The sequence below is a fragment of the Triturus cristatus genome, chromosome 10 (assembly GCF_964204655.1).
Source record: "Triturus cristatus chromosome 10, aTriCri1.1, whole genome shotgun sequence".
NCBI classification, from domain to species: Eukaryota; Metazoa; Chordata; class Amphibia; order Caudata; family Salamandridae; genus Triturus; species Triturus cristatus.
Genome location: NC_140593.1, coordinates 733,811,397 through 733,826,791, shown reverse-complemented (window position 1 = coordinate 733,826,791; position 15,395 = coordinate 733,811,397). Strand labels below are relative to the sequence as shown.

The following is a 15,395-nucleotide window of genomic DNA, read 5'->3' as shown; positions in this document are numbered from 1 at the left end:
TTTAAGTTGCCCTCTGTCGTGCATTTTACATTAAACTCACATTGATGCCAGTGTGGGATTTAATGTGCTGAGAAGTTTGATACCAAACTTCTCAGTCTTAAGTGGAGCCATCATGGTGCTGTGGAGTTCGTGATGACGACCTCCCAGCACCATATACTCTTAATGGCAGCACTGCACTTACAGTGCCTAGGAATGGACCTGGTTACTGTAGGGGTACAGGGCTCATGCACCTGTACCCACACCATTGGCATAGGGCACCCAGTTAGAGGGGTGACAGAGGTATACCAGGGCAGTGTGGTTGTGGGCATGGCACACAGGGATGTGTGCCATGTCAACTGTTTTGTTCTGCACCAGGACACTCAGCCTGCAAAGGCTGTGTGTCAGGGTACAGGGCCTCTAAGGATGGCACAATAAGTGCTGCAGCCCTTAGGGCCTTCTCTGGTCACAGTACCCTGGGTACCTAGGGTACCATTTACCAGGGGCTGACATGTGGCCAGAGATGCCAATTGGGTGTAGGCTTCAATGCAGTTTTAGGGAAGGAACACAAGCCCTGGGTACCTGATTGGTAGGATCCCAGGGCACACTCAAAGTACATCAGCAATTCAGCAAAAAGTGGGGGCATACCATGCATGAAAGATGGCACTTTTTCACAGGGAGGTAGCGCCTGGCTTTTATGAGTACAGAGATCTTCAAGATCTTCAGATTGGAGATGAGAAGTCTTCATGGTTTATAGGCGGAATGTTAAGTTATTCTGAGGACAGTGCATGAATTGAATAATAGTAAAGTGCAGGTATTTACTGTCCATTTCACTGTTCTGCCTCTGAAGAGCAAATGAGGTTGGGGTTAGGATTTTGTAAAATCTAAAATGCCCTCTTTATATCTGTTAGATGATTCAAGGATGTCTGAAACGCTTTCCTCTATATTGATTACGTCCATTTTTCAAAAGTTTTTTTCATTTGTTTCTATTTAGCTCTACATCGACTGCTGGAAGCCAGCTGCCGTTTTTTCTGCAATAACTTTGTTCTGCCATCTAAGATCTTCATTGATAGCCGTACATAGTAAAATAATTCCTTTGACTCAGCTCTGAAAGCTACTTCTCCTTACTGTTCAGAAAACCTCACCATCCCCCAAAGTTTGGGTCTTGTTGTTCCCAAGCTCCTCGATCCTTAACAGTACGTGAAGTTGGGAAGTAAATCACACGAAGTGTGGGTCAGGTACTGCCATTTTTCCCCATTTAGGGGCCACTTCACAAATAGTGGAGGTATGACTGAAAAATTCGAGAATTTCCTAAAGGAGTGGTAAAGGAAGGTAGACATGCCGGTTTGCCTAGTCTTTCTGGTTTGGTTTATTAAGATGCCTAACTTAAAATTAGTCTGAAGCCTCTGTGGTTGTCAAATTTTAGTTCAAATTGTTTTTTGTAACAATGGAAAAGTATGCATGCAAGCTTGTATTGCAAAAAGGAAAAAAATAGATTCAGACCCTTTGAACGTTTACAAACTTCTCTTGTGAGCGTAGATTGTCTTGCTGCTATTAACATGCCAACGGCTGTCAAAATTGCAATGATGTAGAGTTTGGTAACAGCTAGAGGCACCTTCTGTTAGGTTTCTAGCCATTTTTAGGTCTCGCCTTGATATTGCGTAAGCGATCGCAAAGCGAACAATCACGCGCTTGGTGCCGCCATGCACTCCACTTTTTGGGAGCACTTCAAAGGGTTCGCTCCCCCACCCCCAAGCGCACGCGCCACGCTCCGCCGGACTTGTTTTAATTAACTTCACACTATTATTCAGCGTGGCGCGTGTTTCCTAAGTGCCGTGCTTTCAACTTTTAAGCTCCATCTCCCCGTAGGCTGCCCTCCCTCCCACCACCAAACACAGGCTGCCTATGGAACTCTCCTCCCACCCCTGCTGCCAGGTTAAGGAGTTCATCGGTCGCCCGGTGTAGACTCTTCCGCTATGTTTTGCTTGCAGCTTGGACGCTTTGCATTTCTCCGGTTAGGGTGCCCTCCCACCACTTCGCACCTCCCTCCCACCTCCACCGCTCAGCCGGGCTCAGCCTCTCCCTGGATCACCTCTTGCTGCAAGAGCCATGGTGATCAGCTGCTGAGCTGATATTGTCTGATATTTTTATTCTTTATATAGCTGCTCACAGTGTAAGCCATTTAGGGTGACTGACTTGGGCATACAGCGCTGGAAACTCAAATATCACGATTTGTACGTGCTTCTGCACGAGACTTTACGGTTGGTGCACAAATACTTTCCACGAACAGTTTGAGTAACGTTTAATATCTAGTAGTCAGTCTCCTTTGAAGGCGTGCATGCGCACTCTGAAAGCCATTACAATTGCTTTCACCCTATTGAAGAACTTGTGCGGTGTTGAAAACTGATACTAATTTCAATAGAATGGCTAATATGCATATGTCACCAGGCATCACTGTTTTTCAAATGCATTCTTTCTTTTGAGGGAAAGTAGCCTCTCGTACGTTCTAGAACGTGTCATGCCTGGTATTTCTTCACCAGCTGCCCTTTAAAAACCATGGTCTGCCCATGTGACATAAAATGTCCTCGATGTTCACCTTTCCTGTGTGTGTTGAGGGGGAAAGGGGCTAAAGCAACCTGTGTTTGCATAGCAGGGGCGTTTAAAAAATAGGAGGGATATATATACTTTTCAAGTACCCTAGTGTGGGAATATGCCCTTCATGTATTCCTTCGATCAAATCATTTGTTTCTGGTAATCGTGGTGAGCACTGTATCCACTTCGAGGGAGATTTGATATAACCAGGACACTGGCCAATCAGAAAGGCAACTGTAAAGGCGACCATTGAATTTCCGCTAAGATCCTCACAGTCTCACGGGTCTATTTTATTCTATACAGTCATCGAAATGATCGTGCTTCTAGGGCAGTGCGTCTGTTTTTTAAAAAAAATATTTTTTTTAGAGCCGGGTGTTTACATTTTAAACAAGTTGAAAAGAGGAAGGCAATCCCTTCGCACAGACTCAACACATCATTGTAGGGACCCTGCTTACAGATCAGAGCTAGGATAAAGAAAACTCATGTCAGGAAGATGCAGCTTTAATAACAAATTAACTGCATCGGTCAATGAAGCAGAATAATATTTTAGAGGCACATCTTTAGAAAACCATTACAAACCGGTCCATACACCGCTTGCGTTTTAGTGCGCAGTTCTTATTTTAAACAGTGCCTTTTAAAAAAAATTAAGGCGAGATTGGGGTATTTAAGGAAAATGTACTGAGATTATATCTTGGCGATTTACTGCAAATATATGTTTCAAGGATATTGAAAGTAGAGAAACAATAAATAACGTGAATTGCCACTACATAAGATTTAAATGTGCAAGAACATTAACATATAAAAGGCCGGAAAACACGATGAGGTACATTCCAAATATCAACACACGTAGGTGGAAGTGCATCCCCCACAATTAAAGTTGCCGCCTATAGCTGTAAAGAGGTGATTATGCAGCCAGGTATCGCTTTTTAGGTCTCGCCTGAGCCAGCGCTTTAGCGCTGCTCTGGCGAGAGCTATAGAAAGCGAGATTTGGAAGTGCAAACGAGTGCATTTCAGGCCGCCAACTACAGTGCATGTGCGCCGGGTGCGCGCACCATTTGGCAGCCTGCTGATCACTTTGGCGGCCGCTTTGATGTTCTCAGTGAGCCGCGCGGCCACTGATAACATCAAAGCGGCCGCCAAAGTGGTCACCATATGCCAGCCTTCCCTGTTTGCTCGATCCTTATTCAATTCATGGTTTCCTCCCTAGAATTCTTTCTTTCCTACCTCATCGTCGTCATCTCTCCAATTGCAGCCCCCCCACCTCTTCTTACCTCAGTCTACCACGCTCTTACCTGCAACGCCCATTATTCGAGTCTCCTCGGAGCCATGCCAATGCACCTCAATACCGGCGTGTAACCGCTCCTCCTGGTACCAAACTGGACTACAACGCACTGTAACCGCAAAGATGCTCTGCTGATGTCGGTGAGGAGTTCAAATCCCAGCTCGGCCAACTCTGCCTTTCATTGTTTCGTCAGTGATGACCTGAGCATGATAGCGCCCATTACTGGCAGTGCATAGAAACCTCAAAAGAGCCTTTTCTAAGCTTTCTACGAAAAGCAAGTTATTAAACACGTCTGCCAACGCACCTCGGCTTTGAGCTAGAGTACACTGCTATTCCATCAGCAACACACATCTCTGTACCAAAGCACCCACACCTCTCCATTTAAAGTGCAGCCTGCTTCTGCAGTACAGTAGCACGTACAGAAGGCAATACACTTAGGTGTTGCACTTCTAAACCCATACTAATCACCTGCAGAGACTCTGCTTTAATTCTGCCAATGTCTCTTAATACCGATCTACAGCTCTCCCGGATGTTCGATTCTTGAGAGGCACACAGCACGTGCACTTCAGCCACGTGCACCTCCCAGTATTCCAAAACTGAAACCCAAAGCTGTGCCAATCTACTTTTCTCCAGGTCTTTTGCACTACCTCGTATTCAAGCACTGAAACTGAATTACAACTCTGCCATTCTAGTACTCGGATAAACACCCCCACAGCTCTGCCAGTGCACCTCTCTCCTGACCGGCTGTACCTACTGAAATTCTAGTGCTCGGATAAACACCTCCGCAGCTCTGCCAGTTCACCTCTCTCCTGGTCGGCTGTACCTACTGATATTCTAGTACTCGGATAAACACCCCCACAGCTCTGCCAGTGCACCTCTCTCCTGACCGACTGTACCTACTGAAATTCTAGTGCTCGGATAAACACCTCCGCAGCTCTGCCAGTGCACCTCTCTCCTGAACGGCTGTACCTACTGATATTCTAGTACTCGGATAAACACCCCCACAGCTCTGCCAGTGCACCTCTCTCCTGACCGGCTGTACCTACTGATATTCTAGTACTCGGATAAACACCCCCACAGCTCTGCCAGTGCACCTCTCTCCTGACCGGCGGTACCCACAGATATTCCAGTACTCGGATAAACACCTCCCCAGCTCTGCCGGTGCACCTCTCTCCTGACCGGCTGTAAAACAGATATTCTAGTACTCTGATAAACACCTCCACAGCTCTGCCAGTGCACCTCTCTCCTGACCGGCTGTACCCACAGATATTCCAGTACCCGGATAAACACCTCCACAGCTCTGCCAGAGCACCTCTCTCCTGATCGGCTGTACACACAGATATTCCAGTACCCGGATAAACACCTCCGCAGCTCTGCCAGAGCACCTCTCTCCTGATCGGCTGTACACACAGATATTCTAGTACTCTGACAAACACCTCCGCAGCTCTGCCAGAGCCCCTCTCTCCTGGCCGGCTGTACATACAGATATTCTAGTACTCGGATAAACACCCCCACAGCGCTGCCAGTGCACCTCTCTCCTGATCGGCTGCATACACAGATATTCTAGTACTCGGACAAACACCCCCACAGCGCTGCCAGTGCACCCCTCTCCTGATCGGCTGCCTGCACAGATATTCTAGTGCTCGGATAATCACCTCCACAGCTCTGCCAGTGCACCTCTCTCCTGACCGGCTGTACACGCAGATATTCTAGTACTCGTATAAACACTCCCACAGGTCTGCCAGTGCACCACTCTCCTCATCGGATGCACATAGATATTCTGGTACTTGGATAAACACGTACACAACTCCGCGATCGCATCCTACCCCCGACATGCTGCACCTCTCGGTGCACAAGGGTTGAGGGCACCACTGCATAAATGAACCTCTATTCTGAACAGCAGGTGGGGTGTATTTTACATCATAGCCATACAGCCAAAGCGGGGTTACAGTCAGGCGCGCAACACCCATTGAACTCAAAGGGCTTCAGCCCCCCCCCCCCCCTGTCGTGTGTGGCGGCCCGGGATGAGACCTCTTCCCGGGCAGACACAAAGCCGCGCCCGAGCACTTCACAGGTCTTTAAAAGACCATTTGTTTGTAAATGAGGCCTCGCTGTTTCCCCCCTTCTAAGAGCCCCTGCGGCTCCACTCTGCCTAGATTCAGCCCCCCCCCACCCTGAATCAGTGCCACTCTGCCTACTGTTTAAAGATTCACCCCCCCCCCCCGAAATTTTTGCTTACCCCCCCCGCCCCCCCCCCCCCCCGAAATTTGGCTCTAGTGGCGCCTCTGGTTACAGTTAGCGGGTGTTAGGTAAGAAATTACTTTTAAAAGCCACCAAGTGGCTATTTTTGCAGCAAGTACTTGGTTCAAACACAAGTAACTGCTATAGAAGAGTGGAGCAAAGGAGAATTAGTGTAGCACAAATCAGTTAAAGATACTGAAAACTAAACATGTATATATCAACGCCTGCTCAGGAACATTAACTTTAAACAAAATATTTCAGAATAGACAGTAATTAGGCAAATGGACTATGAACATAAGAAATCCCATTAAGGGCAATGCAGAGCTGCCACCTTACCGAAAACCATAAACTGCGCGCCCATCTCACACTTCATCCATCACACTCCTAAGCATTGCGTCCCATTAACCTAATATCTGCACCTCGGTAGTCACCGCGCACCACATGGAAAAACTTCACACATAGGATTAAAACAAAGACCACATCCTTCCAACCACACCCTACGCCAGTGATCTTTAAACTGGGCCTCAAGTGAATCCGGGTCAGGCTCTTGCCAAAAGAAGCATTATGCTGAGAACAGTGCTTTGTTTTCAGCTGAAAAAGATGAGCGACAGTAAGTTGCCCTGTAATGGGACATTGCTAACATCTTTTGACATTTATTTCCAGACTGGGAGAAGGTGTCAAAAAGGAAGAGACGAGTTTAATCAAAAATGGACGAACCCAATGATGTTGGTATGGTCACTGGCAAGCAGTGCTTGGGAACCCACTAGGTGAGTAAAAGGCCCCTCACACACCAACCTAGTTGGTGTCATGCTTCATCATAGGGGCCCCAACCGGGTGGCCGAGCGCCTCCCGGTTGTGCTGCAACGCCTGACTACAGCGGAGCTGGTGTGGTGTGATAATGTGATGTGGTGAAGAATTAAGAATTAAAAATACCTCTGAGAATCCTTGCCGAGGGAAATTTATTAATGGCGGCTCAGGATATATTAAAATTAGAAATTATGTGAAGCAACTATCGAAAAAGATTCAATTTCAGGTAGTTGGCTATGTGGGTGGTCTACATGTTTCAGCCCTCCTCAGGATGTGCGGGGCTTTCTTCAGGACCAGGAAGTGCAGTGAGTGGCAAAATAGGGCCACGTGAATAGTGAAAAAATAAAAGGGTGATTTACCTACACACTCGCTAAGGTGTGTGGAAGCGATATCAGCTCATTGGCAGACAACGCAGCGAAAAACCTGTGGGAAAGAAAAGCACAATACACAGACATAGATAGCAAATGATGCTAGGAATCGCAACAGATAAAATGCAATCTTTTACTGACTGTGAAAGGATCATTGTTGGCAGGTGGTCGTACAAGTGACAACACACGCGCTGTGACATGCGGCTATTTGGCTGGTGCTTCACGATGTTAAGTGGTACGTCCTCAGTGAGCTTAACAGTGAGGCCAGCAGGGAGCGTGTGGACTGTCCTCGTGGGGTGCCTGAATGGTGCGGCAGGCAACTAACAATGGTCATGCTGTGTAGCCACTGGCTAAAATAGCCGGGCTGGATCGCAAAGAGTGAGCGATGGTGCGATTTGCAAGTTAAATAGGCTGTGCGTATACCAAGCTACGTGTAGGGTACAATGTACAGTAGTGGGGCGATTACCCTTTGGTGACGCGCTACAAATAAAAATTAAAGGAAGAAGGAAGGAATATTACACTATGGCTGAGTATTGATCGCTGATCAGGAAGGGGAGGAGTGCGCTCCTCGTAACACAGTTTCTGCGAAGGAATTCGTGTGTTTGCGAAGTTCCCATGTTTTACCGGGTTCAAGGTGCAGGCTTTTGGTCGTTTCTGTGATATGGCAGACGCTGCAGTTGCCGCAGGGAAAACACGGGCAAACTCAATTGGGAACCTCCACTCCTATCCAACAAAAGAGCCCTCACCATCAAAGACACTGTTGTATCCACAAGACCACTACCCCTTCCCAGGCCCACCACTACGGTCCTCAACGCCTGGGGCCTTCCTAACATCAAAGGACATTTTCCCTGCGGCAACTGCAGCGTCTGCCATATCACAGAAACGACCAAAAGCCTGCACCTTGAACCCGGTAAAACATGGGAACTTCGCAAACACACGAATTGCAACACTGAAAATGTGGTGTACCGAATAACGTGCCCATGCAACCTTGTCTATATTGGCATGACCACCCGAAAGGTGAAAACTAGGATTTGCGAACATCGCAGCACGATACGCTGCAAGAAAAACATCACCAAAATGACGAATCATTTTTTGGAGAAAGGCCACACCACCAACGACATGAGATGGGTCATCCTGGAAGCCCTGGACAACAACCTACCCAATATTCAGAGCCGCCTTTTCGAACAAGAGCAAAGATGGATTTATCGCCTTTCTAGCCACATAACTGGACTGAACGATAACATTCAAAGCAGGATAATACCTGTTTAAACACTATCCATATCCCCACATCAAACAGCATGGCCCTTTCATTTTTAGGCATAACAGCTATTGCCCAAATACCAGCCTGCTACTAATCACCCTTGCCTCAGTACCTCAATTAGCCCTACTATCACTCCGTTTTTTGCAGCGAGTGCACACTCTTGGTCCTCTGCACATGCGCGCCTGATTAGCATTCTGGACGCATATGCGCCCCAAGCACTCCCTTTCCGCAAGCACAGACAATCAGTATTCCGGTCTGACACATGCGCAGACTACTCTGCTCCACCCGCGATCACCGGACTATCAGCACGTAGGCAATGGCTCCCGTTCCCTTATATTCCCCAACAACCACAGACTCCACACCATCCAGGAGCCGGGAGACCACAGTAGGTGCCTAGCGGGTGCTGCTCTCTGACCAAGTAAGGTGACGCGCGTTGTTAATTACGGGCATTGCCGGGCTACTCGATTGCTATTACTGCCCATTCTTGACTTTGTTTCGTTCATTCGCAGAAACTGTGTTACGAGGAGCGCACTCCTCCCCTTCCTGATCAGCGATCAATACTCAGCCATAGTGTAATATTCCTTCCTTTAATTTTTATTTGTAGCGCGTCACCAAAGGGTAATCGCCCCACTACTGTACATTGTACCCTACACGTAGCTTGGTATACGCACAGCCTATTTAACTTGCAAATCGCACCATCGCTCACTCTTTGCGATCCAGCCCGGCTATTTTAGCCAGTGGCTACACAGCATGACCATTGTTAGTTGCCTGCCGCACCATTCAGGCACCCCACGAGGACAGTCCACACGCTCCCTGCTGGCCTCACTGTTAAGCTCACTGAGGACGTACCACTTAACATCGTGAAGCACCAGCCAAATAGCCGCATGTCACAGCGCGTGTGTTGCCACTTGTACGACCACCTGCCAACAATGATCCTTTCACAGTCAGTAAAAGATTGCATTTTATCTGTTGCGATTCCTAGCATCATTTGCTATCTATGTCTGTGTATTGTGCTTTTCTTTCCCACAGGTTTTTCGCTGCGTTGTCTGCCAATGAGCTGATATCGCTTCCACACACCTTAGCGAGTGTGTAGGTAAATCACCCTTTTATTTTTTCACTATTCACGTGGCCCTATTTTGCCACTCACTGCACTTCCTGGTCCTGAAGAAAGCCCCGCACATCCTGAGGAGGGCTGAAACATGTAGACCACCCACATAGCCAACTACCTGAAATTGAATCTTTTTCGATAGTTGCTTCACATAATTTCTAATTTTAATATATCCTGAGCCGCCATTAATAAATTTCCCTCGGCAAGGATTCTGAGGTATTTTTAATTCTTAATTCTTCACCACATCACATTATCACACCACACCAGCTCCGCTGTAGTCAGGCGTTGCAGCACAACCGGGAGGCGCTCGGCCACCCGGTTGGGGCCCCTATGATGAAGCATGACACCAACTAGGTTGGTGTGTGAGGGGCCTTTTACTTACCTAGTGGGTTCCCAAGCACTGCTTGCCAGTGACCATACCAACATCATTGGGTTCGTCCATTTTTTATTAAACTCATATATATTACAGGGGATACGGACGCACCCTTGCCTCCCTAGCTCTCTCATTGTTCTCCTCAAAAAGGAAGAGACTCCAAATATTCTTCAAACCCTCCACCCCCATTTCTAATAATCGCACTGTGGATACTTTTACACGTTAGTAAGGCCTGCTTGACAAGAATAGTATGTTTGGCAATCATGTATTTGATTGGAATTTTAAAACTGCATCAGAACTTAACTGCAATGTTTAAATAAGTCTAGACATATTTAAACATTGCCAGTATATTAGAATAATTGTGAACATTTTTGAGCGGGACTTTGATGATTTTTTCCCCCCCCCACAGGAGTGGCATGGCATTGAAAAGTTTGAAGATCATTGCCTTACGTGGTGTAACATGCTACCCATGAAGACAAGCTCTTCAGCGGGTTTTGAGCGCTATATCTTACAATACAACATATTATATAATACATACAACTATGTCTAGTCTGTTCTAACTGTTTTCTGTTCCATGGCACTGTTTCTTACTGTTTAGCATTTTTATCTTCCTAGTTATCTGTAAAGTGCGCTTACATCTTCCTAGTAAAGTGGCTAAAGAAAGCTGCAAATAACTAAGTTAGTTTGTATCTAAACTTTGCAACCCTTACATCATTTAGATGTTGTAGTTTGTTGGAATACTCCTCTCAAAGCGTGAGGATATACATTCATCTAACCCACACAACCAGAGACAGCACTAGAACACCACTTGTGTGTGCAGAAGAGGCAGAGTTGACAAGAGCATATTTTCAGAGGTACAAAGATATTCCCTGTGCAACTGATTTAACAGGATGCTGTGTATAATAGGAACAAAACGTACACCGTAAACTAGGAGTTTGCAAAATGAAGTAAAAAAATAGCTAACTGTATTTAAGTGGCTAGGGCCGACAATACAAGGCACTTTTAAATATACAATTACTGTGCAACCAGGACCGAGGAACGGGCTAGCTGATGTTGAGGAAGAAACGAGAACCAGACAAAAGAAACCAGCATTTGCAATGCAATAGGTCTCGCAGTTAAGAGTTTGAACTATTGGCACTGTAAAGGGCAATGCCTTTTATGTGTGGGTTTTTAAAACAAATAAAAGGCATTGTCATTTACAATGCCAATAGCTCAAACTCGTATAAATGCGAGACCTATTGCACTGCAAATGCTTGTTTAACTTCACACTATTATTCAGCGTGGCGCCTATTTCCTAAGCGCCGTGCTTTCAACTATTAAGCTCCATCTCCCCGTAGGCTGCCCTCCCACCACCAAACACAGGCTGCCTATGGAACTCTCCTCCCACCCCTGCTGCCAGGTTAAGGAGTTCATCGGTCGCCCGGTGTAGACTCTTCCGCTATGTTTTGCTTGCAGCTTGGACGCTTTGCATTTCTCCGTAGGGTGCCCTCCCACCACTTCGCACCTCCCTCCCACCTCCCCCGCTCAGCCAGGCTCAGCCTCTCCCTGGATCACCTCTTGCTGCAAGAGCCATGGTGATCAGCTGCTGAGATGATATTGTCTGATATTTTTCTTTATATAGCTGTAAAGAGTTGATTATGCAGCCAGGTATCGCTTTTTTGCACTTCTATGGCAATAATACCTGCAGTATATGGTATGGTACTTAGGGTAACCAGATAACACATAGCTGTTACCATAATAGGGGATATAGAAACTACAACTGCAGTGACTCAACTGCATGAATTCGGAATAAGTCTCTGGAAAGGAAGAAAGGCACATGTTTTGACCCCCTAGTTCTTCTGAAAAATGCAAGCAGGCCTTGCACACGTCTTCAAGTAAAACTATTTTTTCACGTTTCATTGACTCTCTAAGAAGGTTGCCTAGTGTTGTCTTCACAAAAGACAATTGCATTTTCCTTGTCTCACTGACATGAAGCGGCTTAGCAGGAATGCCAGAGTTTAGATGCACCCGATTTTAAGTTGAGGTACCCAGGTCCGTGCTTCTTAAAAAAACCTTTGCTTTGATTTTTTCAATCAATGTAGGTTTTGCCAGCATGGATTTATGTGTGAAAAATGATTGTAAGCCTAGATTAACATGAAGTGCCTAATTAGTAATACATATCAGCACTTTACTGTGAAGTGGGCTCGCTGTTTGAGAGTAAGGGGAGGTGAAATTGCAGTGTCTTCCCATACAAACAACACGTGTGAAATTCACTTGCAGGTGCACATAGTTTGTCATTGTATGTTCACTTCCTTTGATGTCTGAGGACTAACTAGTGGCTGCGGTCAAGCAATAGTTCTCATCAGTCTGAAGCATAACAAAATATACAAAATTCCAGCTATCACCTAAATGTTGCTTCCAGAAAACATTGTGAATATAGTAGGTGTTCAAAAATAAAACAAACCACTATTCTTACTGAAAGAATAATTTATTGTTAACTAATGTTTTTCTTCTGTCAGTGAAGAAAGTGGTACAACTGTATCTTTACTCTGTGAATTTTTACAGCCCTATCTTTGGGAGAAGCACTTAATACATTTGTATATGGTTGCAATAGCACACATTACAGAACAATGTGCACTACATAATTAAGCATATGTCATCAAACGACATCATGATTCCAAAATGACCACTGCATCTCAGTATTTTGCTGTGCACCATTTTTAAACTGTAGTTTACTTCATATTATTGTCTAGTGAGTGTAGGTGTGCGGTGTAAAGCTTCCTTACACAGGAGTAATGAGGCAGGTGGCAGGGACATACAAACAGCCTTCTTTATTTTGTAAGCTTCAGTCATAAAGGAAACAGATATGTCCAGCTCCTCTGCCACAGCAACTCCTGCACAGAATGCTGGACAGTGGAACCTCACTGTGTCACCATCTACCACCCTCTACATTCCATGTACGCTCTTATAATGCACATCTCTGTGTCAGTCTTTCATTTCCACAGCTACAATGCTCAATTAGCAAGTGTTAGCTGGGAACAGACAACAGGCGCCACTGTGGCACAAGGCCGACAGAGCCATCCTCTTTGATTAACCCCTCCTTTCTCCTATAACAGCGCTTGCATCCTGCTTCTCCAGGACTCCAGCCTCTCTGCTGGAAACAGACAACAGGCGCCACTGGCGCGCAACATAGACAAAGCCATCCTGCTTGATGAATGATTTAGGATTTAGACGTGTTTAAAAGAAAACAAACACAGAGCAAAAGCAACACACAGACATCCGCCTTAATTGATGTTTCCCCTCTAAGGGCAATTAATTTACGCCAAACTCAAATTTTTCTGATCCACCAAAAACCTGTACTTTTTTAACGGATTCTATCTTGCACAGTATTAACATAAAACATATTTTATCCTAAAGGTGTTTGATTATTTTTAGCATTTCACACATTTTAAGTTAGATTCGGGAACACAGCCCATTGCACAGAATGTTTCTATAAGGAAACTGTCATTTCCATTTTGCAGCTTCATCCCATCACTCACTTACAACAGCACACACTCCACTACCTTATTGTCTCTTCCCTTCTCTCACTCTTCCTTCTCTAATTCTCGGTATACTGACATAACTTTAATCTAACACTATTTTGGAGCCTTTCTTTCCCTCTCACCCCTTTATCTGCTTTGCTTTCAAAACACTAAATTCACTTTCATTCCACTGATTTCTCTCTGTTACCTACGCTGCTTTTTTCTGTACATAGCGTTTCATATATTGCTCATGTCGCTGCTGCAGTCAAACAGACAACATAACACATACTTTGACATACTCACTTACATACATTCACAGACTTTTACATGCACCTTACCAATAACATCAGAGTGCTCCATGACACCCCTGGCTTCACATGCACCATATCAATCACATCAGAATGAACCAAAGGGTTGCAAAGTGACACGCATCACTTTCTGCGGATGCAATCCGCCTTTTGGGGAGGACTGCAAAGGGTCCGCTCCCCCGCCTGGAATATGCTCACCCGCCCCCAAGCGCGCGCCCCATGCTCCGCCGGGCTTGTATTTTTTTTCCTTATTTTCTAAAACTTTAAACGCGAGGCGCGCGCAATTAACTCACTCTCACTGAGTCACTCTATCACTAATTAACTCACTCAGTAAGTCACTATCTCACTAATTGACTCACTCTCACTAATTGCCTCTCTCTCACACTCACTCTCACAAACTCACTCTCACTGACTCACTCACTATTTGACTCACTCTCACTGGCTCACTCTCACTGACTCACTCACTATTTGACTCACTCTCAATGACTCACTAATTGACTCACTCTCACTGACTCTCAATAATTAACTCACTCACTGGCTCACTTGCTCACAAATTTACTCACTCGCACTGAGTCACTCTCACTAATTGACTCACTCACTGACTCACTCACTCACTCTCTCTCTCATTACTCACTCTCACTAACTCACTGTCACTAATTGACTCACTCTCAATGACTCACTCGCTGATTGACTCACTCACTGAGTCACTCTCTCACTAATTGACTCACTCTCTCTACGTCACTCTCACTAATTGAGTCACTCTCACGATAATTGACTCACTCTCACTAACTCACTCCCTAATTGACTCACTCTCACAGACTCACTCTCTATCACTAATTGACTCACTGACTCACTCTCGCTAATTGACTCATTCGCACTAACTCACCATCACTAATTGACTCATTGGCTCACTCTCGCTGACTCACTCACTCATTGGCTCACTTTCACACACTCACTAATTGACTCAATATTAATAATTCGCTAATTGATTCACTCTCACTCTCTCTCACTATTCGACTCACTCTGACTCGGTCTCTCACTAATTGACTCACTCTCACTGAGTCACTCACTCGCTAATTGACTCACTCACTGAGTCACTCTCACTAATTGACTCACTCTCTCACTAATTGCCTCACTCAGACTCACTCATAGACTCACTCTCAATGACTCACTCTCTCACTAATTGACTCACACTCATTGACTCACTAATTGACTCACTCTCACTGACTCTCTCTCAATAATTGACTCACTCTCACTGGCTCACTTGCTCACAAATTTACTCACTCGCACTGAGTCACTCTCTCACTAATTGACTCACTCTCACTGACTCTCATGACTCACTCTCACTGACTCAATCTCACTAATTGACTCACTCTCACTAACTCACTAATTGACTCACTCTCACTGACTCACTCTCTCCCTCATGACTCACTCTCACTAACTCACTCTCACTAATTGACTCACTCTCACTGACTCCCTCACTAATTGACTCACTCTCACTGGATCAGTCTCTCACTTACACTCACGGACTCACTAATTAACTCACTCACTGACACTCTCACTGGCACACTCACTAATT

The 15,395-nt window shown here is 45.6% G+C and overlaps 1 protein-coding gene and 1 pseudogene across 13 annotated transcripts in view; both read left to right on the top strand.

Moving 5' to 3' along the window:
• LOC146789925 (high mobility group protein B2 pseudogene) overlaps positions 1-11,597 on the top strand; it is a 61,551-nt pseudogene extending 49,954 nt beyond the window's left edge.
• LOC146789924 (ATP-binding cassette sub-family F member 2) overlaps positions 1-15,395 on the top strand; it is a 1,015,916-nt gene that overhangs the window by 677,272 nt on the left and 323,249 nt on the right. The window lies entirely within an intron of this gene.